Source organism: Phoxinus phoxinus, assembly GCF_949152265.1.
Source record: "Phoxinus phoxinus genome assembly, chromosome: 8".
Classification (NCBI taxonomy): domain Eukaryota; kingdom Metazoa; phylum Chordata; class Actinopteri; order Cypriniformes; family Leuciscidae; genus Phoxinus; species Phoxinus phoxinus.
The window spans coordinates 33,585,412-33,607,914 of NC_136883.1; the positions used below are offsets into that span (position 1 = coordinate 33,585,412).

At 36.7% G+C, this 22,503-nt stretch overlaps 1 protein-coding gene across 1 annotated transcript in view; it reads left to right on the forward strand.

Annotated features, from left to right (window-relative positions):
• The window catches only part of rasgrf1 (Ras protein specific guanine nucleotide releasing factor 1), a 79,978-nt gene that overhangs the window by 975 nt on the left and 56,500 nt on the right, over positions 1-22,503 (forward strand). The gene's annotated exons all lie outside the window — the stretch shown is intronic.

Genomic DNA, 22,503 nt, shown 5'->3' on the forward strand with positions numbered 1-22,503 from the left:
GTATTTTATGTTCACCAAGGCTGTATTTATTTGATCAAAACAGTAATCCTGTAAAATATATGTGCTTTTTAAAATATTGTTCTATTCTCCAAATGTAATTTATTCCAGTGACGTCAAAAAAATATTCAGCATCATTCCTCCAGTCTTTGTCACATGATCTTTTGAAAATTATTCTAATATGCTGATTTATTGCTCAGGAAACATTTCTTATTATTATCAATTTTGAAAACAGTTGTTCTGCTTATTTTTTTTTATCTTTTTTGTGGGAACCATGGTTCTTTTTTCATTCAGTGAATAGAAGTTTTAAATATTTTGTAACATTGAATGTATTAACGGTCTCTTGATGAATTAATGCATCCTTGTTGGAAAAATACTCATGTTAAAGCTACACTGTGTAATTTTTTAAGTTGATTTTTAGCAAAAAACACTTTGTTCTTTCAAAATTATATGTGCTCATTAATATATAATTACTTCTACCACCTAAACAAGTATTCTCGTAAGTGTAGAATCTGCCATTTATAATACATACGGGTGAAAATTTAGCCAAAGAGGGACATACCTGGAAATTCAAGCTTTGCCTTTCGTGTTTTTACACTCAGTAACACCGTGACGAATGCGACGGGGAGATTACTCGCGACTGCCGGCAGATTTGAAATAATACGGCCACCGTAGGAGTTAAAACGCCCTCGGAATGGGAGGGGCTAGAAAGTAATATTCAGTTGGTAGTCATATACAATTTCACCGCTAAATGGGAGTAATTCCTACACAGTGTAGCTTTAAGGTATGTAAATGTTGGCCCTCTAGCGGTTAAAAAACAAACCCGCAAGAACTTTGCAGAAGAACATTGTTTTGGTTGTGCTTCAGCTCTGTGTGACTGTGCGGATGAATATGGTACTTTCTCATAACTAGAGAGAGAGCGAGATTATCCTACTGCAACTAATAAAACATTCACTACTAGGCTTAATAGATATAACCAGTTTAAATGGAAAGGATCTCAAGCTGACTAGCTGAAGACGTTACTGTAGCTTTACCTATTAATAGGTACTTCCTTGAAAATAAATTCTAACACAGCGCTAAACAAGCATAAATAAATGACCCTTCACACAGTAGATAATGCTTCACAATGAACTCTGTTAGAGAGCTACATATGGCAATTTGTCCGTTACTTTTCTCTATTTAAGGATATGACGAGATGCGCACGGGCGAGTGACGTATGTAGCCTACTGCAATTTCCCGGTCTAAAATATAAGCAGTTATAACAGGCTTACCATAGTGAATCAGTGTGCCTTTAGCTATAGCATTAAAGATGCTATAGATGCATTAAAGAGAACTTTATTTGGGATTTTGCTATGGGATAAAAACCCCTGTTTCATAATCCTGTCACCACAAAGAATATTATAGTCAAATGAAAAACACATCAAGAGCTATTCTGATCACACTCAGCCCAAGAAATGACATGTCTAATAGCTTTGACATTGATTTTTTTTCATGTCTGGACACTATAAAATGATGAGTCCTCTAAATACTCATATTGATCTTTGCTCTGTGGCTCACTGATCCTGAACAGGGATGGAATAGACTCTGACATTCACATGATATGCTTTTGTCTGTTACAGTATTGTGGTCTCTTTTTTATCTTTTTTATCTCACCCTTGTGAAAGACCAATGACAATCTATAAGTGCATATTATCTAGCCATTTGCACCGATAGGTCAATTTCTGATTATCGCAGTATTTACAGCATATCTAGACATAATTGTAAGTGTGTAATCATTGAAGCGAAGACCGATCGACGATTGAAACTGATAACTCTGTTCAATTCTTTCTGTCTCAATAGGAATTTTCGAGCTTTGCATTTATCTTGTGTATGTCTGACGCTGCTAAAGGTCAATTGATTGGCGCTTGGGGCTTGTAAAAGGTCAGAAACGGCTGTGTCTTTGTGTCTGCTGGAGAGAGGAAATACTCTTGTGTCGCTCTGTCTGTGGTCTCTCTCAGGGGGGATGCGGTAGTGTCACGGTTAGGACTCGGATGGGGAGTGATTGATTGAAGATTGAACTGAGGCTCAAGGACTTTCCATTCCCAATCAACTTCACTGCAAAGTCGCTGTGAAGTTGTCGTTTGTGTCACAAACACTCGGCAGTGGGCCGAGCAGCCACTCATACTCCCTGTTCCAATCAATCCGCTAAACAAGCTAATAACGGTCATTAGAGAAGCACAGCACTCCCCATTTTTTAACATTCAATGAGTAAATGTGAAGGGGGCAGAGGCTGTGTCACATCCTGTGCTTCAGATAAACCTCCCCTCCTTCTCCGTTTAGCTGATCAGATTCGGGACAGAAGGAGCTAGGAAGTTTAGCAAGAAAACTCAGCATGGCAGAGCATGACTCATTAGCATGGGCATGACACCAGGCCTGTTGAGCCGAGTTTGTGCAAAAGTGTAAGCAACTCTCGCTGCTGCTTTTTAAGGCTCATTCCAAGCTTGATTTAGTTGATTGGTTTTAAAGGGATGGTAAAATAAGTCTCTGATGTCCCCAGAGTGTGTATGTGAAGTTTTAGCTCAAAATACCCCACAGATATTTTTATATAGCATGTTAAAGTTGTCACTTTTTTAGGGTGAACAAAAACGCACCGTTTATGTGCCTGTCCCTTTAAATGCAAATGAGCTGCTGCTCCCGGCACAGGGGGCGGAGCTTCAAGAGCTCGTGTCCTTTTACCTCACACACACATGCACTGAACATTTCAAAAACTTTTAGCCTTTTATGTTCAAACCGGAGTCAGAATGATGGAGAGACTCAAGAAGAAGTGACAACATGTAGAAGAACTGGACATTTCTGAATGGTTAGTTGATGAATTTATGTAGCTTATGTGTAGTTATCTTCTTGTCATTGATTAGCATATTCTGTCTTGATAATCTATAAATCATGTTCCGGGGGCGGGGTTTATGTAAATTTTAGGGTAGGTGATGTCACTAACCCGAGAGGAATGTTGTGTAGTCCCTACCAGCCGTTTGTTGTAGTCCTTAAAAAACTATTTCTTTAAAAGCAAATATCTTCCTTTGCTTTGAACTTTGAGCGTTGTAACTTTGCAGATGTTGTTTATGCTCAAACAGCAACATTACACACTAACTAAAGTTAGAAAAGTGAAATCATAATCAACCACCCCTTTAATATCTGTGCCACTGGTACGAGAACGCAGGAACTATCAGATTTTTTTTGTTTTTATTGCTGAGTGTTTAACTTCTATTCTTCTGCAATCCAGAGAGGAAGGCAGCACAGCTGAACGGTTTGTTTGAGCGGCGCCCTCTACTGTACAGGTGTGAGTTTGCATTTCCTTCAGCCTGAGGCTTATTCATTTCATTGTTGGTGTGAAAGGGCCTTTACATTTGCCACAAAAAGGAAATTAGTTTTATTATTAAAAAACAAACAAGCAAGCCCAGCCCATGTGAGAAAAAATCATTCATTTTCATAAAATGTAACTATTGCAATTAGTTACTTCTTTAGGGAGTAAGACAATAGTGTACAACGTTACTTTAAAAAGTAACTTTCCCCAACAATGGTCATATGATTGTTCAAAGTGTGTTCATGATTGTTTTGGATTTACATTTATAGCATTTATTTGTGAAAATTAAATAAATAAATAAATAATTCAACAAAATATTCCAATTTCAGTTATATAAAGAATATTTCTAGCAATTACACTTTTTTTTGTAAACAGTGGAACTAACAATGGCCTGTGATAAAAGATTGGGGTTAAATTAATACTTTTATTTAGCAAGGACGCATTAAATTGATTGAAAGTGACAGTAAAGGCATTTCCATTGTTTCAATAAATGTCTATTTCAAATGAATGCTGTTCTTTTGAATAGAAATAGAATAGAAATTTGAAAAGAAATCCTGAAAAAAAGTTTCACAATTTTCACAAAAACTGTTTTCAACTTTGATAATAATAAGAAATATTTCTTAAGCAGCAAATCATCATATCAGAATGATTTTTGAAGGATCATGTGACACTGAAGACTGGAGTAATGATGCTAGAAATTCAACTGTGCATCACAGGAAAAGAAATTACACTTTACAGAAACAGTTTTGATAAATTCTAATAATATGTCACAATGTTATGGTTTTTAAATGTATTTTTGATTAAATAAATGCAATCTTGGTGAGCTTTTACATTTAAAAATCTTCCCACTTTATTTGCAGTTGCTAAGCAGCATAGCAATTTGGTGCATTAATAAATAATTGTGCATTCACACGGGTGTGTTTATAGTCATTTTACAGTTTCAGACTCATCCAATCAGAATTTAGAGTTTGAACTATATTCTTTTAATAAACAACTTGTTTAAATATTGTAAATACTACACAGTAATGTAATAGTAGGCCTACGTGAATGAGTCTGTATCCCATACTTTTCTCTAAATGCACCTTTATCCCACAGTTATTAAAGCCTATTACTTTGTTTCTACTAATGAAAGTAATCAGTTTTAAACTGATGTTAATCACACCCCCAAGCCTCGAGCTGATTTACTGGCACGTGTGCTGTGACTCGGTGATCGATGTGAAGGGAAGAGCAGGAGAGCAGATTGCTGGCTTAGGAGTGCATAGATGACCTTGTCTGACCCGAAAACTGGAGCAAACTGGAGTGGGGAGCTTTAGGAAAGGGGTTATACCGTCTCTCTTTACCTTTCTGATGTATTCTGGGTGGGAAATTGGCACCCAAATGCATTCACATGTTTAATTAAACGCTTACACAACCTCAAGACAGTTTTGGACAGTATTAGATGGTGACGTTCTTGCATAAATGATCATTGTGAGATGTGACAGTCCTTGCATTGTTATAAAGTTGAATTAAGTGAAACACTGGGCTTAGTGTAACTGGAACATACTGTGCCTCCAATTGGTTTTATTTTCCTTAATGTAATTTTCTGTGTATTCCTAACTCTATGTTTTCAAATGATCTACCATACCTGACAGATTCATTTCACCAAATGACACTTAGCCATCTTTAATCCATTTATTTCATACTTTTTCACCCATGTAGCCCATGCAATAATGTTACTCTATACCTTGAACATTTTTTTTAGATGATTACCATATCCTAGCTCTTTAAGATTTATCTTAGCTTTTTGTTGTCATGGTGACAGGTCTCTATGCTTGCATCTATAATTAAGACAGTGAATTAGTGTCTTGATCAGAGTCTTATCCCACTGTCACCACAAGAGGTCGCCACTCAACCTATCTATTAATGACGGTCTAGATTAGAAAACTGCGTCTGTAAGTTATATTTTTTCAGATATTTATTAATCAATCAACTAAGGTAGCGCTTTATAGTTTTGGAGGTTCTGTAACATCACGATAGATGTTTCTTCTTTTTTTTGTAGAAAATTTCAGTTTGAAGCTAAACTTACACCAACAACTTACACAGCTAGCATATAGGCTGTGATGTAAACATAGTCATTGGTTATGTCTCACCACCAAACTGTCGAATTTAAAGACAATAGGGGATTGAAGACAGGAGAATTCAACTGTGCCTTTTTCTGTACATGCCCATCTGTTTAGCGAACAGCTTCCCCTCTTATGCTTTTACTTTGTTGCTTGTTGTTTAGTGGTACTGCATTTGTTCATAGGACAGGTTAGGCAGTATGAAGTGCATTAGACCAAACAAACTTAAAATGACGAGGACACCATGAGTAATACTGTTTCTATGGTAACAATGAAGAAACGGCAAAAAAAAATTGTTTAATGTCCAACAACTTGGAAGTTATTCCAGCTAAATATGCCATACATCTAAGTTCTATGTCTGTAATGATGACACAGAGAAAACGCATATTACCTGTGAAACCACAGAACTCACTGCTACTAAGTTTTCCATTAGAAAGTGCAGAAGTAGGCCTATATAGGCTACTAATTGGCCTGGGTGAAGAGGTTAACCCCGGATTTCCACCGGCTGCGGATCGGCTCCGCTGCGTGTCGGCTCCGTGCTCCGCTGTCCTTCAATACCCACCAGGTCCGGATTTGTTGCAGAACGGCTGCGGCCGAGGACCCACGAGATCTCGCTAATTCACATGTGATCGCGCGATATGTAGTTTCGATAAACAGAACCACCAAACCAGGAACAGTTTTCCGCCATGATCATCATATTTTCCGCCAAATATGATTCGCCATGATCACGGTGTATTTTATTTTGAAAATTAAACGGATATTTTATTTTGTTTTGGTTTGTTCTGTTTTTTTGCTCGACTTTCTGTCCTGCGCACTCTGCCCTGTAGTGCTGCGGAGCTCTCCGGCATCCGGCAAAAATAGAAGCTCTGCGTATCTGCTCCGGAGGGCTGCGGATCGCCGGAGTCGGAACGCAGCCGTTCCGCAGTCAGTGAAAATACACTCATTGACTTCAATGGAAACCTATTGACTCCGCCGCCGTTCCGGAGCGGATCCGCAGCCGTTCCGCAGTTGGTGGAAATTAGGGGTAAGGATAATCCAAGGGCAATAAGCATACAAAAGGTCAAAAATGGCCAGTATATTCCTCTGCTCTATATGGTTGTGTGGAAACTTAAGATTGAAAGTTTGGAAATGGAGAGACAATACCCTCTGGTGGTACTCATGGAGGTATAGCTTAGTGAATGCTTAGTTTTCAGTCGGAAAGCACAAAGTTAGACTGCAGTCTCATGTACAAAATGTCAAATGATCTTTTCCCCTCCATGTTAGCTTCAGATATATGGGCGTTTCTTCAACTACGGGCACTTTTAGCCTTGTGAAGTTTAATTAAAAAAAATTTGTTCAAAGGTCACGTAACACAGTCTCATACGTTTAAATAATTTGTCTAGTTTTAAGGCCTGTAAGTGGACAAACTTAGATTACAAGAGAAATTGTTAATATTTGAAAACATTTCCGACCTGCAATGAACAAATGTCATTTCCACCACATCTCAATATACAGCTGTTATTTAAAAATATAATAACTTATTCCACTCAAGAATTGTCTAAGATCATTTTTGTAACTAGTTTTATCAGTTTTTCCACAATGTACAACAATTATACATTTGTGATTTATGATACATGCGTGTGTGTGTGTGTGTGTGTGTGCGTGCGTGTGACAAAGATGGTAATATCTGAAATCCTTGTCCTTGCGGGGAAATGTTTTTTGTCCCCGTGAGGAAAACAGCTTATAAATCATACTAAGGATGTTTTTTGAAAATGTAGAAATGCAGAACGTTTTCTGTGATGGCTAGCTTTAGGGGTAGGGTTAGTGTAAGGGGAGAGAAATAATTATACAGTTTGTACAGTATAAAAATCATTATGTCTATGGAAAGTCCCCATAAAACATGAAAACACAACGTGTGTGTGTGTGCGCGTAATAAGAGTATCGGATAAGGTAACCTCATCCATCTTGTGAGAAAAAAAAGTAGCTATAACTTGTAAACATGTTGCTTTTTCTTTGTTAACCGTGTGTTTAAATCACCAAACAAACACAATCTAAAGAAATGCACTGGGAAAAGAGGGAAAAAAGAGGTCTTTATTTGCATGACATGTTCCAACTGTGCATATCATACAGTTACGTCAATCACACACAAACACATATTTTATTCATGAGTTTATTTATAAGCATTATCCAAGCTTGAATTACTATATACGAGTAGGAAAAGCCTAAACCCAACAGTGTTTAGAGAAAACTCTTCTCTTATACATACCCCGAGGCTGCAACAGATACCAAACCTGATATTCCGGCTGCTCCGTTTTTATGGCTTTATACATGTTACTACACTTTCAGTGCACTTCACCCATTAGCTTTTGGTGTATGAACCAGCACTCACATTATCTCTCAAATCCATTTGGATCCAGTCTTTCTTCATTTCAAGTTCATCTCATCTCAAAAAAACAAAAACAAGTTGAGTATCACCTTCACTGTTACATATTCCAGTTGCTTAATACAAGGACGTATTATACCTACATATGCCAGTTTTTGTATTTGTGTAAGCTTTAAGACATATATACACACGAAAAGAACAAAGAGATATCGGTCATCAGCAAAGGTGTTCACAATATTACAAATTAACATATTTAGTGACGTTATATCAAACAATATGAGACCCTGCTCGATCGGCAGGGAGTATCGGGCACATGCCCTTATCAGTTCTCCGTCCAACAGATACTAAATGGATAGCTGGGCTGGAAAAGTGATAAGGAGATGTGGTCGACTGAAATCGAAGTCTCACCATGATGGAAAAGTCCCCTGTATCCGTCTGGAGACATAGACATCCAGGATAATCACAGCAGTAGAATGTCAAAAAATTTAACCAGACAAAATAAACCATCCGACCCATATTTCTCAAAACCTCCGACCTGTTTGACATGGGGAGTATCCAGAAAATACTTGCGGAGAAAGTTGTTTAGACACACCTCATTGATGAGTTTTATGTCACCTTAGCCCGACCCTTTTGCACTTTTTCTAAGCTCTCATTGGTCCACAACTGAGATTCGGATTTCAGTCTCTCATCAGAAAGTCAGCCAATGGGGTGGGAAATGAGTGCACAGGCCGTTGAACTGGGAAAAAGGTGCTACGCACACAGGTGTGGTTCAGCTGTGCATTCCAGCACACACATACCTGTCAGCTTAGACTTCATCTCCATGCGCCGTAGAGACAGGCTGTCTCCCAATAAGAGCACTACTTAAGATCGTTCAGACCACATTCATCCCTTTAATTAGTTTTCGCTTGCATGCAACCAAAAGTCTCTCATTCTAATTCCAAAGTGCCATAACGTTGATCTGGTGTTCAATGTATTAAAGTAAGAAATTATGAGATTAATGTTTTGTCATTTTGAAAAATGTAAAACAAAGAAAAGTTACGTAACACTTTATTTTACAGTGTCCTTGTTACACATATTACATGTAGGCCTAGTTACTGTAGTAATAACTATAATTATGCATAGGCAACTGAACCTAAACCAATCCTAACCTGAACCCTACGTTGTTCATTAATATTAGTCAGTACTTAAAGGCATAGTTCACCCAAAAATAAAAAATCTGTCAATAATTACTCAGCCTCATGTCGTTCCAAAACCGTAAGACTTTCATTCATCTTGGTACACAGATGAAGGTATTTTTAATGAAATATGAGATATTTATGTCCTACCACTTTGACGCCTCAAAAAGTTAATAAAAAGATCATAAAACGAATACATATTATTTGAGCGGTTTAGTCCAAATTTTATACAGATACTCTATCGCTTTATATGATGAACAGATTAACTTTTATTCACATATAAACATTCATCAAGTCACACATCAACAAACAATGAGGTTTGTTCTCGTGCATCAAGCAGGTTCGGTTTATGTTCAATGATCAATTTATATGTGAATAAAAGACTAAATTCAATCTGTTCATCATATAAAGCAATCAGGTCTCAGAAAATTTGGTGTAAACTGCTCAATTCATATGGATTAGTTTTATTATCTCTTTATGAACTTTTTGAAGCATCAAAGTGTCAGTTGTGTAGCTGTCAATCCTCCATTTGACAGCAATATCTCAGATTTCATCATCTGTGTACCGAAGATGAACTAAAGTCTTGCGTGTTTGGAACGACATGAGGATGAGCAATATTAATTTTTGGGTGAACTATCCCTTTAAATGTATAACACAAACACCTTAAAATAAAGTGTCACCAAAAGTTATTACTTAAAATGATTCAGAAATATTTCTAGGTCACTAAAATAAATAGGTAATTTCAGTGCAATTAGGGCACTAAATAAGTGCAAAACTCATGCTAATGTGTTTATATGCTATGTCTGTTTGTGTTGTTGCAACATTAAAGAATCAACGCGTATGGCATACTTGAATCTAATGTAATAAGTAGGACTTCAGCATAAACATACATAGTGCAACATTTCTGAATCGAGATATCTGGAAAAAGATGCACTGGTTGACTCGGGACATTTTTATTTATCTGAGGGTCAAGACAAGACCCCATTATAGATAGTCCAGGGCCGTGAGAAAGGTGGTGACGATTTGGAGGTGGAGGTGGAGTCGACCATGTTGACTGAAAAAGCTTGAGGATTTTAGGTTGCCCAGCCAATATCACAAGTCACAGAATGCTTCTTGAATATGTATGTGGTACTGTGAGGTTATCTGAGTATGTCTGTGATACAGATGTTTCCCATACAGTATTAATGAGTGTTTCTGGCCCGTCTCGTCCCTGTTCCCTGCGATGCCCGTCACTTGCACTTGCTGCTGTTGTGCCAGTTTCTGTGTGTGCTTGTTTAGCCCCGTTTGTTTACAGCCAAACCTAAAGACCCAGCTGGTGGTGCGATGTTAAAAATAGGTTATACTGAGACTTCTAACACTAAATAATCCACAAGTTTGATTTCAATCCAGTGAGTAGAGATTGTTTTTTAATTGCATAGAATTTGCATAAACTACAATGACTCTGGATTGACTCGATCAGTTAGTCATTTTACAAAATGTCGGTCATTTGTGACCGTAATATATACTTGCATAAAAATTTACTTTAACAATGAACAGCTGATGGCAACTTTTGTGTAATTTTATAAAAAAATTATACATTAGATTTTTTTAAGGATTTTGAAGGGAAAAAAAGATTAAAAAATTATTTTCTCTCTCTCTCTCTCTCTTTCTCTCTCTTAGATTTTACATGACAAAATTACAAATAAAATTAAAGATAAACTTTACTATTATTAAGGTTGTGTCCATGGGTTTTGTGTCAACTCTTCAATGATAGCCTAAAATCTCAGTTGATCTTGTATTTTTGGCCTAAACAAATGTTAATTAAAATGTGGATATGTGTAGAAATATTAGCTTGAAATGTCATATAAATCTGTAAACTGTTAATCATGTTACCTTTCTGGCATCATAATTACTGTATGTCCAAATGCATGCATGCATATTATTAATATTAACATTATAGTGTTGGGGAAAGTTACTTTTAAAAGTAATGTGTTACAATATTGTGTTACTCCTTAAAAAAGTAACTAAGTGTGTTAGTTAATTTTTATGGAAAGTAATGCATTACGCTGCAGTGCTGGGTAGATTACTAACAAACTGTAGATGTAACAAATTACATGACAAAAATTGCAGTTAGTAACGTAATGTGTAAATGTTTTTTTTATTTTTTGGCAAATTTAAAAGCCCTATCCCACCAAAAGTGAAATGAATACGCCTCAGACTGAAGGAAATGCAAATTCACGCCTGTACAGTTTATTTGTGTTATTTAACATTTAATAATAATTATTATTCAAACTTAAAAATAAATAAATAATAAAAACATTTAAGTATTGCAAGTTTGAATTTTACTGTTTTTATTCATTTTGAGGAATAATGTTTTTGTGCAAGTGAGATGAGTAAATGCATGCTCACATTTAGTTTGGAAAAGTTACAAAGTAACTTGCATTACTTATTTGAAAAAGTAAAAGTAAATATTTTGTTGTAAATTTAAAAGTAAGTGTTACTTTACTACTGGTAATCACTTGGAAAAAAGTAACCTGATTATGAAACTATAATACAATTACTATGCCAATGCAATACTTAAATTTTTTATTTAGCTTATTAAATGTTTAAATCATACATATACATTTACTTTATAAATCACTGTATGAAAAACGTAGAATGTTCATAGAATGACCCTGAGCCAATGCAGGAACCCAGATAACAAAAATACGTTCCAAGAATGTTTTACTGACTTTCCATTGAAATAATAAAAATTAAATTGTATATAATTTTATTTTACGTTTTTGTGAACGTTAAGGGGGAACGTATAACATTTAAAAAAAAACATTAGATAAACATCCAACTAAGGAATAAACGTTCCATGATTGATGTATAAATATTTTTTGTGCTAATGTTTTGAGAACATTATTAAATATCAGATAAATTTGAAAGAACGTTTTGTTAACTTTGCCGGAAGAACGTTTGTTCATATCTTTGTGAGAACCGGAACATTATCTAAACGTTCCCTGTTTGCTGAGAATGTTTTGAAGATTTGAAAATGAGCTGAGTTGAAGTTAATTTGCCCTCAACACTGCAAACACCAGCTTTGTGCAGCTTTTCTGCATGGCCGCCTCTCGGGATCCTGATCCATAGCGACGCGTAAAGTCAGGAGGACGGGGGAGGGCGTCCCCTCGCTCAGTGTCTACGTGCATTGCACACCCTGGTTATCTTAGTCCAGTTCCTCTCAGCCCGGTGTGAAAGTGTCAAGCTAAAGAAAACAGGGGCGACCCGCTCTTGATCCAGTTCCGGCTTTCTTCTGCACACCAGCTGCCAGTTGCACTCACACGGATGAGGGGAGATCTGCTAAAGCATCTCCACTGCATTGCGGCGCTCTCTCCTGGGATTATCTGGGCTCTGCATTCCCACTGTCATATTGCTCGAGTCTTCATCAGCGCACAGGCAGCACCACAGAAGGCGGGGGTGGTGTGTGTGTGTGTGTGTGTGTGTGTGTGTGTGTGTGTGTGTGTGTGTGTGTGTGTGTGTGTGTGTGTGTGTGTGTGTGTGTGTGTGTGTGTGTGTGTGTGTGTGTGTGTGTGTGTGTGTGTGTGTGTGTGTGTGTGTGTGTGTGTGTGTGTGTGTGTGTGTGTGTGTGTGTGTGTGTGTGTGTGTGTGTGTGTGTGTGTGTGACATAGCAATGAGAGTATGAGGTGTGAGATGTGCAGGCTTGTTTGACTGGGCATTTTATCAGCTGGATCTCAGTGTCAATGTTCCTGTAAAGCAGGAGAGGAAGATTCTTCGCATCGGCAGCAAATAAACTTGTTTGCGCTCTTAAAATAAAGGTTCTTTGTTGGCATTTGGTTCCATGAAGAACCTTTAACATCCATGGTACCAGTGGATTATTAAAAAGTTCACACAAAGAAAATAGTTTTTTTTTTTTTTTTTTTTTTTTAAAGAACTGCTCACTGAAAGGTTCATTGGGGAAGCCAAAATGGTTTAGAAACTTTATTTCTAAGTGTAGTTTTTCATCAGCCTGTTTGAAAACGAAATAAAAGTTATAGTTAAGAGGGGAAGTAAGGTCTGTTTTTTACTGACAGGGCTTAGATTAAACCAGGATTAGGACATCAAAGCTTTTATTAACATACCTTAGAAAAAACTGGTGTGCATCTCGAGACAAAACAACAGCACTGACATATTTTAAGATATGCCAGTGCAAGTTGCTTTCAGTTAAAATTGCTCAAATATGCATTTTAGTCTGAGACTAGGCTTAAGCCTTGTCTGTGAAACCTAGAGTAAAAGTTATTTGGTAAGACAAATGCATCTTTTAGGTATTTGTCAATATTTGACCCAATATAAGAAAAAGACATCTGCAAACAGTTCAGACTAGATTAATACCACATATACAACTAGAAAAATCCATGATTTATACATTATTTTGTAAAATTATTGTAATAAATATTCTAATATGTTTAGGATCACTATAAAAACAAAGATGACAATGCTGCATGGAAATTCAAATGAATTAGTTGTCATTTAATTTTGCTCATTTTTAAAGCTTTTCTTGTAAAAAAAAATAGCGATTTGTACCACAATGGGTATAAAAGCACTGATTTAAAAATCACTGAAATGCTTTCATTAAAATATAGTTACATTATGAACAATGCTATTTTTAGTTTGTTACTTTTTATTTCAATCAAGCCATTTTTTGGATGAGGAAATCAACAACAACCAACGCGGTGTTGTTGTTTTTTAATGCATTCGTGCACTTCGGAAAAAAAAGTGTCTATTGTCCATGTTATTTTTGATAACTAGTGTGATCTAAACGTCCATCGCTTTCACTTAAGGTGCAATTTTACAATTTCCCAATTGACACCATGTTCTCCTAGAGATAAAGCACACTTATCTGTACATCATGAACTGGACTCAACACACACTCACAAACAGACACACCACAATCTCGTGAAAGCCAGCTCTAATTGAAAAAAGGCTAGGAATAGCCACTAAGGTCCAAGGGCTAATAGTGTCATGATGAGAGATGATTGTACGATGGGTGGAAGGAGAGTGTAAAGACAAGAGTTGGTCAATGAGAAGGGCCTTGATTGGACCTTCTTACTGACATCAGGTAATTCCCCGTAATGATGCCTTTGCGGGGCTGCTTAATGGCAGATGAAGGGGTTGCGGAGGAGGACACATACAATTTTGCTCTAATGTAGGCTTTGTTGTACACCATGACATGACCAGGGCATATTTATTACTGTTTGACTTCATAATTTTGAGTCTCTTTAGTCTGACATGCTCTGCCATGAATTTATTGATCTTATAATTCATTATCAGTCATTCGAATCTGTTACATTTTAAACCAGATTATGATAAATGTCAATTCATTTATGCTTAAAGAGGCCATATTACAGTATGTCCTTTTACAAAGTATTGCTTTTTAGTTTTTTGTGGTCTACTAGAATAGGCTTTCATGCTTGAATGTTCAAAAAACCCATTGTTTTTCTCATATTTAACATTGTTGCAGGCAGCACCTCTCTTCCCAGTCTGTCAGTAACGCTCAGGGATGCTCTTCCTGTTCAATGATGTAACTCGCTGATTAAAGGTAGGGTTGGCGATTTTCAGACAGGCTAGCAATAGCCACGCTTCCTTCAAAACACATGAACTCGTACAACAGAGACGGCGTTCAACTACATCATGTCTCAAAGCACATAACATTACATTATAATGAATAAAATTACATTATATGTTCATTAACAATGAACATAAACAGCATACAGGGCACTTGTACCACCTGACTGCCGCAGATTCATGTCAGATTGTAGAGCTGCATGACTCTGGATAAATTGAGAATCACCTTTTTTTTTTTTTCAAATAAACATTACATCGTAATTTACTAGAGGTTCTGACAAAAATGTTAATTGCTGCGGTCTATCTACAATGTTATAGATTGGCTGCTTAATGTTAGCTTGCTAATTGTGCCCAAGAGCTTGATCTATTCAAGTCCACATGTCATTTAACAAGAAATTATGTGTCCAAACGCCTGTAGTTCCAACCATGTAAGTTTGTGATGCTGTTTTTTACATAACATTTATTAATTTGGTAGACATTTCTATCCAAAGCAACTGTACAGTTAGCAGTATTATATTTTCTAACCCGCAACATTGCCAGTGTCATGCACTGCAAGTTAAACTGCAGGAACAATTTTACGTCTAAATGTACTTTTTTTTATGCATCCTCTACATTTACCCATCAAACAGCAGTTTATTGGCTGATCTGGTGCTCATAATGTAGTGATATAATCCTGTTACTTGCTCAGCACCACATCTTCCTCTTTTCTAGCACAGCAGTGCAGCACAGCATCTTCGCCAGCAGGGGGCGGTACAACTGAGTGTCTAAAAATAGTCATCAACTTTATTTCTCAAGGGATACAGTGGCTTTTCTAGAATGTCTTCTGCTATTTCTAAACAAAGCACTCATCCGCTTCATAATAGAGATATTGTACACATTGTACAGAATATCCTTGAGCACGGTGAAAAATATTTAATATCACTGCCCATGTGTTCACATGTATTCATATATCATATACTGTATGTTCATATATTAAACTGAGATGGGTCACTGAGAAACAAAGGGTTCTTCTTTCCAGAGACTGGGTTTGGAACTAAGCTTTTGGTCGTGATGCGGTTTCGTAACATCTAGCATTTGATGTGGCTTTTGAGACGTGAAAGATGGACCCCACGTATTTGCCTGTACTGCCTGAAAGACTTTTTCCCCAAAACCATTTTTGGCTGTACTGAAATTCACTCAGTTGCTATGGACACAGATCATAGTTTTTTTTTTATCTGTGTCCATGACAACAAACCAGCTATTACAGGAAGGGGCCTCAATGTAATTCACTTTAGAAGAGGTTGCATGTGCAATTTTCTTTAAAAAAAAAAAAAAAGAAGAAAAAAAAGGGTGGAGGTTGGTTGGGATTTGACACATTAAAGCTGCCAGACTAACTATATTGTTTAATTTCATTTGCATACAGACAATGCATACTATATTTGTGTTCTATAAAGTAGAGTGTCTGGTGGTAACCTGAAGAACTTTAGATATGTTAAGAGCTCAAATAAAGATGTTAAAAAATCACTTCATCCTTAATATGATTGATAAATGTATCGTTTGATAGTATGGTGTGCTGTATCTTTTTATTTAACAAGTGATATGAATGATTAGCCTATTAGCCTTAGCTCTGTGTACTAGCAATAAACACTGCTAGTGAGTCTGTTTAAACAGTGTGCTAGTGCAGCGGAGCATAGACGCTGTCCCAGTGTTTTCCGCTCTGACACTAATTGTGGCTTGCATGTGGTATAAAATAAAGAGGCTATGTACTAATGATGAATGGCGTGGAGAGGCTTAATTCAGTTGCATCTCAATATCTATTATTCACCATTGAGTGAGGAGAGGGAATGCTGAAGGGCGCAGATGACATGAAATGATTGTTCCCTTTAACCTTTGTGCTTGTTCTGTGTCTCATTGTGAGATGTTTCAGATTTATTTGTCCCTTTAAAATCAATTGGTGTTATCATAAATGTAGAGCATGCTCAGATGAGGACGTGTCATGGTAAACATTTATGATTGTATATTCAAATGGAAACTAGTTTGCAGATCTGTGGGTCAGTGGGTGATTTACATCGTGTCTCTGATCTCACTGTTAGTACTTTGATAATATATCAAGAGAAAGCAAGATTTATAGAGATTTGTTTGAAAAGATGTGTTCACTTGGTGTCCCAAAAAAACCTGACCAAAGAGGCAGCTCTTTTTTTACGATGTGATATTTAAAACTTATAGATGTGATATATTCAGCATGTAATATTTACATATAAATTTAGTAAAATGCAAGCTTCCAGAGCACCGTTTTAGTTTTAAACCAGCCTAAGGTAGTTTCCAGCCTATTGTGTGTGTGTGTGTGTGTGTGTGTGTGTGTGTGTGTGTGTGTGTGTGCGTGCGTGCGTGCGTGCGTGCGTGCGTGCGTGCGTGCGTGCGTGCGTGCGTGCGTGCGTGCGTGTGTGTGCGCGCCTACTTAACTATATTTTGGGGACAAATTTGTACCCAGACGTGACCAAAACCCCCCTTTAGGGACGTCCTCATTTATAAATCTGTTTAAAAAAAAAAAAAAAGTTAAAGTTTTTATATAACTGGAATTATTTAATAATAACCCCAAAATTAAAATAAGTATTAAATTACACATTAATAACAATAGTAAAAACATGCCACTTGGATCTTTCTGTGCCATCTTACCCAAAAGGAGCTAATTTTATATATCCTCTTCAAAATAAAAACAATATTATTTGCTCCACAAATATAAAAACATGAATGTCCCCACAAATACCTCTTTTAAGAACTGACACACAAACCTTTGATTCACCATAATACAATGTCATCACTATTTTCCAGAGACACAAAATAAGATCATTTAAACTCAAAACTGTTTTGTCTGACTAAATCTCACAAATATTGATATTCAGATTAAATTACAAAGTGAAGAAGAGCATAGCCATGGTCATCTTGCCCAATCTAAAACCATCGAACATGATCAGCTCAACAAATCAGCTTAGGCTGGGTTTAAGACATTTTTTTGTTATCAATACAATTAAAATTGGCTTGAAATGGAAGTTACAATAGTCCTTTCTTCCTTATTGTGGTGTATATATCTGAGTGAAACAGCTTCTCGAACAAGAAAAATATAGGACAGGACTTGATTTTGTCCATAGCAATTGATGGATGAATTGTTGGTTTGCTATTGCTGTGATCTCATGTGAGTGACAGTTTGGGTCTCGCCCTCACGCCAGTAAACACGTCATCAGAGAAGAGATGTCGATGCATGAGATCGGGCAAGTTATTTTAAATGAAAGATTACCAGGGCACATTCATTTAAAAACAAATGATTTGCACAAATAACAAATAATTGAAAAAATGCAACTTTCATTTCATAGCTACTTTTAATTCAGAAAAAGAATGTCAAACTAACCTGTCCCGCGTTCAACGGTAAACATGCACCTTGATTTCTGTGTGCGTCCAGCAGATGGCGCTCACATGCAGGTGATTGTCCATGAGGCATGGTCATCAGGCTCATTATCAAAGCGGATGATGAGGCTGCACTTTGCTTGCAAATCTCGGCAGCTGAGTAAGCTAGGGATAAGGAGCAGGTCCAGAGGAAGGTGTTTAACTGAAAGCTGGCCATTTTCACTCCGAGGGCAAAGCCAATGTGAGCCCTGCATTATTTGAAATCTGTGAATTTGGGGCGTCCAATTAGAACTCATTGCATTGGTCGTCACTGGTTATCGGGATTTTTTACTTGGCAGTTAGCCTCAGGTTATACATTTATGCAAAACACAAGTTCGTACTCTCACTGTACACCATATAAGCCACCGTATTTCAACATTAGAAATAAAAAAAAAATCCATGCCTGCTGATTGGTTCGTCCAAAAGTAGGTTTACAATCCAGTGGTTCTATAATAACCATTTTAAGCCTTTAAAGCTGAAAGTTTGTGTTCGATGAAGTTCAGATGTGTGGTCTTCACTTCAGTGCAGTTCCCTTTATTTCATGGAACACGTATAGGTTTTAATTGCAACTTCAAAATCAAGCAAAGCTGCTCTGTTTCGGTATGCCGTTGAGGTATTAACACTTCAAAATCTTTATCGTGATTTATTAAGCCGCATTTTGTATTTAACACTCTTCTTCTGTGTTGGTGTTCGTTAATGACACAGCAGCGACACTGTGAAGAGAGAGCAATGGATGTCTTCTACGGTAACACTGCAGTAAAAAGGAGCGAAAGGGGGTGTTTAAGATCACCACCTCAAAATCAGCTCTGCACGCTGTTGGCAAGTCTTGTTGCTATGGAGATCGCATCCTACTGCAGGTGTAAGTAACGACAGAGGAAGTCAACTGTGTTTTCTCCTTCCCTCTCCTCACACTGCTGCTTTTTATCTCTCTTTACTCTCTCATCGCTCTCGCTTTCGTAATCATAGATATGAAACTGCATTTTTTTTTCATTTGGGTCGATAACGTGCAGGAACCTCACAGATCGGATCTTGCGGTTCAGTGGTCAGCATGTACCGTAAATACCTTCACATCTGTGCTGCAATTAGTCACCACTGAAACTAGCCATTGTTGCGTTGAACGATCGCAACACGAGTTGTCTTGCTGACCAGACAACCTCTGGCTAATGCTTCGGTGACGTTGGACACGCTGGGCTGTGCAATAGAATTAGCTCACAGGCGGTGTGTAAAATGCACACAGAGCCAGACTGAAATAAATCAGCTGAGAAGCCTTTTCTTTCCCATCTTTAGTGTTTGTGGAGATCCAAGCTGAAAAGATGCAGATCCAATCCAGCAGTGTGCGTTATCGTTGCCCTCATCCAGTCTATTACTTCTATACACAATAATGCATTTCTCAATGGTGAAAAATGAACAGACGGGGACTATTAAAGATGACTGTTGAGTCCTTTAGATGAGGCTTCAACCACAGAAAATCAATTGTGCTTTATGGTGTAGTGGAGTATGATCAATTACCATACTGCATGTATATGAGTACAATCATCCAGATAATGGCTAGGGCATTTAAACTCAAATTTATTAAAGACATAATGACAGTGTAATTCTAATATGGCATTTTACACTATTTAAAAGGATTTAGTTTAGATTAGTTGACCCAAAAATGAAAATTCTGTTAAATAATTTCTCTGTCCCTCCATTGACAGCTACACAACTGATGCCTCAAAAAGTTCATAAAGAGATCATAATACTAATCCATATGAATTGAGGGGTTTAGTCCAAATTTTCTGAGACCTGATTGCTTTATATGATGATGAACAGATTGAATTTAGGCTTTTGTTCACATAAAAACATTCATCAACTCACACATCAGTCAATTTTCTTTCTTTTTTTGGTGAACTACCCCTTTAAGAATTGTTATTATATATACTATAGTTAAAAAAAGTGGGGTTGGTAATATTTAAAACTAAAAGCATAAAAGTAGTCTCTTATGCTCACCAAGGCTGCTTTTTTTTTGTTCAGAAATACAGTAAAATATGAATATTGTTAAATATTATTACAATTCAAAATAACTGTTCTATTTTAATATATTTTAAAATGTACTACAACTACAGTCTCCTAGTCAGATTAAACTGTCCAGCAGCATGAAAATGACATTATTGTCAAGTCTCTTCTATCATCTGTGTTTAAAACTAAATGCAGCCAAACAAATCTAGACCGCAGAAATATATTTAAGCTCAAAGGTTTGGTCATAATTCTTTTATATTATGTTTTTGAAAGAAATCTACTAATGTTCACCTGCACTAACTTGATAGAAAATACAGTAAAAACTGTAATATTGTGAAATGTTATTACAATTTAAAACATGTTTTTAATATATTTTATTTATTCTTGTGATGGTGAAGTTGAATTTTCAGCGTCATTACTCCAGTCTTCAGTGTCACATGATCCTTCAAAAATCATTCTAATATGCTGATTTGCTGCTCAAGAAATATGTCTTAATATTATCACAGTTGAAAACAGTAGTGCTGCTTTTGTGGAAATTGTGAACTTTTCTTTGATGAATAGAAGGTTCAAAAGAACAGCTTTTATTAAAAAATATTATATTTTGTAACAATATAAAATACTTTACTGTCACTTTTGATCAATTTAATGCATCCATGCTAAATAAAAGTATTATTATTATTATTATTATAAAAATATATATCTTACTGACCCCAAACTTTTTGAACTCTAGTATACATTATTGTTTTGTTATTATTTACATTACTTTACCTTCATGTCATTACAAACCTGTTTGCGGTTATTTATTTATTTTCCTGTGGAAAACAAAAGTTTATATCAAGTCTTATGGAGTGAAACGATAGGTTTTTGTGAGGAAAAGACTGAAATGTAATCATTTATCAGCAGTTTTTATAAAATGTAAAATAATAAATAAAAGCCTCATAATAACATGAGGGTGTAAGTAATGCTGTTGACTTCACCCTGCCGCCGAGTCCTCACTCTTTCTCTCTGTCAGTGTCAACAGATTTCTAGGGCAATTTCACTATAGTGTATATATCGCATGACCATTTGTTGCTTGCTCTTCTTATCTTTTCAATGAATTGTTTACCTTTGTTTATATACACACAATTGCAGTGTGTGTATTTCCTATTGTTTTGGTTTCGAGATATTAGATGGAAACTAAAGGATCTCATGCTTACAAGCTAATGACGTTGCTGTAGCTTTACTCACGCGGTACTTCCTTCAAAATAAATTCCAGCATTCGAGAGGTACATATGGCAATTTAACTGTTCACCAAATACCTTACTCTACTGTTGAGTAATAAAAACGCAATCTCCACGTCGCTTTCAAAATATCAAACCCCTCAGTCCTCGCCATCTCTGAAAAGCCAAGCCAATGTTGGTTCTTGTTTTATTACGAGCTCTGCCGTTCTCTTTTTGCCAGCAGACTCTCCTCTGCTCGGCGTTTGTTTTAAACTAAACGGGTGATTCCCCGGAGGTTCGATATTTAGCATGTCAACCTTTCTCGCTCGCTATTCCACTCCCACACCAGACACGCGTCAAAGTAGCCGGAGCAACTTTCCTCTGTTTATTTGACAAGTGACAAGGATTGATGATGCATTATTGAAATGAAAAGTTGCATGGTGTACCTTTTAAAGCAACAAGAAACCACATACTGAATGCAATATAATTATTTTTCCTGCCTCTTCTCTAGAAAACTTGCTCTGTAGCGCTGACTTGTCTAATTCTATCAGTTTTGGAGTGCAGTGTTGTGCACTGCAGGCGGCCACTGTTCGGCTCTCCTGTGGAGTTGAGCCTAACCGAAGCGGACTGAAAGAGGCTTATTAATCCTACCGCTGCACATGCTCTCTTCAGGCCATGACAGTGCAGCACAAACGTCCAGCCACAAATAGATCTCCAAATGTAGATCATCCAAATACATGAAGTGCAAACTGTGAGGGGATTCATCCTGTACAAAGTCAAGCGATAGCGGCTGAAGGAATCCGTCGCTAACAGGGACTGACATTGTTGAGGTTGGCGGTCAGATAGGAAAGATGGGTATAGGCTTCCACCTGAGATCATATCTCTCCTCGGTCTGGATGTGGGCAGCGGCTGTGCAAGTCTCTTGTCTTCGTTTTTTTTACTCGTGAGTGATTCTCACCAAACCTGTCAAGAACACATCTGGGGTGTATTTATCCCTAAAATCAAAAGAAAATAATATAGCTTAATTTTGCTTAAAGAAAAGAAGCATATTGTTAGTGTGCCCTTGCTTAATAACAGTATTATTTCTTTAAAAAAAATCTTACTCACTCCAAACTTCTACAGTAATTTGGTAATTTTACAAATTGATTGTTATGACTAATGGCAATGCAAAAAAAAATCTTAATTATTTAAATAAAAAAACACATGTAAAACATAATTTCTAAAAAAAAAAAAAAAAAAATCTTTTGATTAGCTTATAGAGATTATGTCTATCATTCTAGAAAATATTGTTTAAAAGGAAGGCTTCCTTCACTCTAAAAAATGCTGGGTT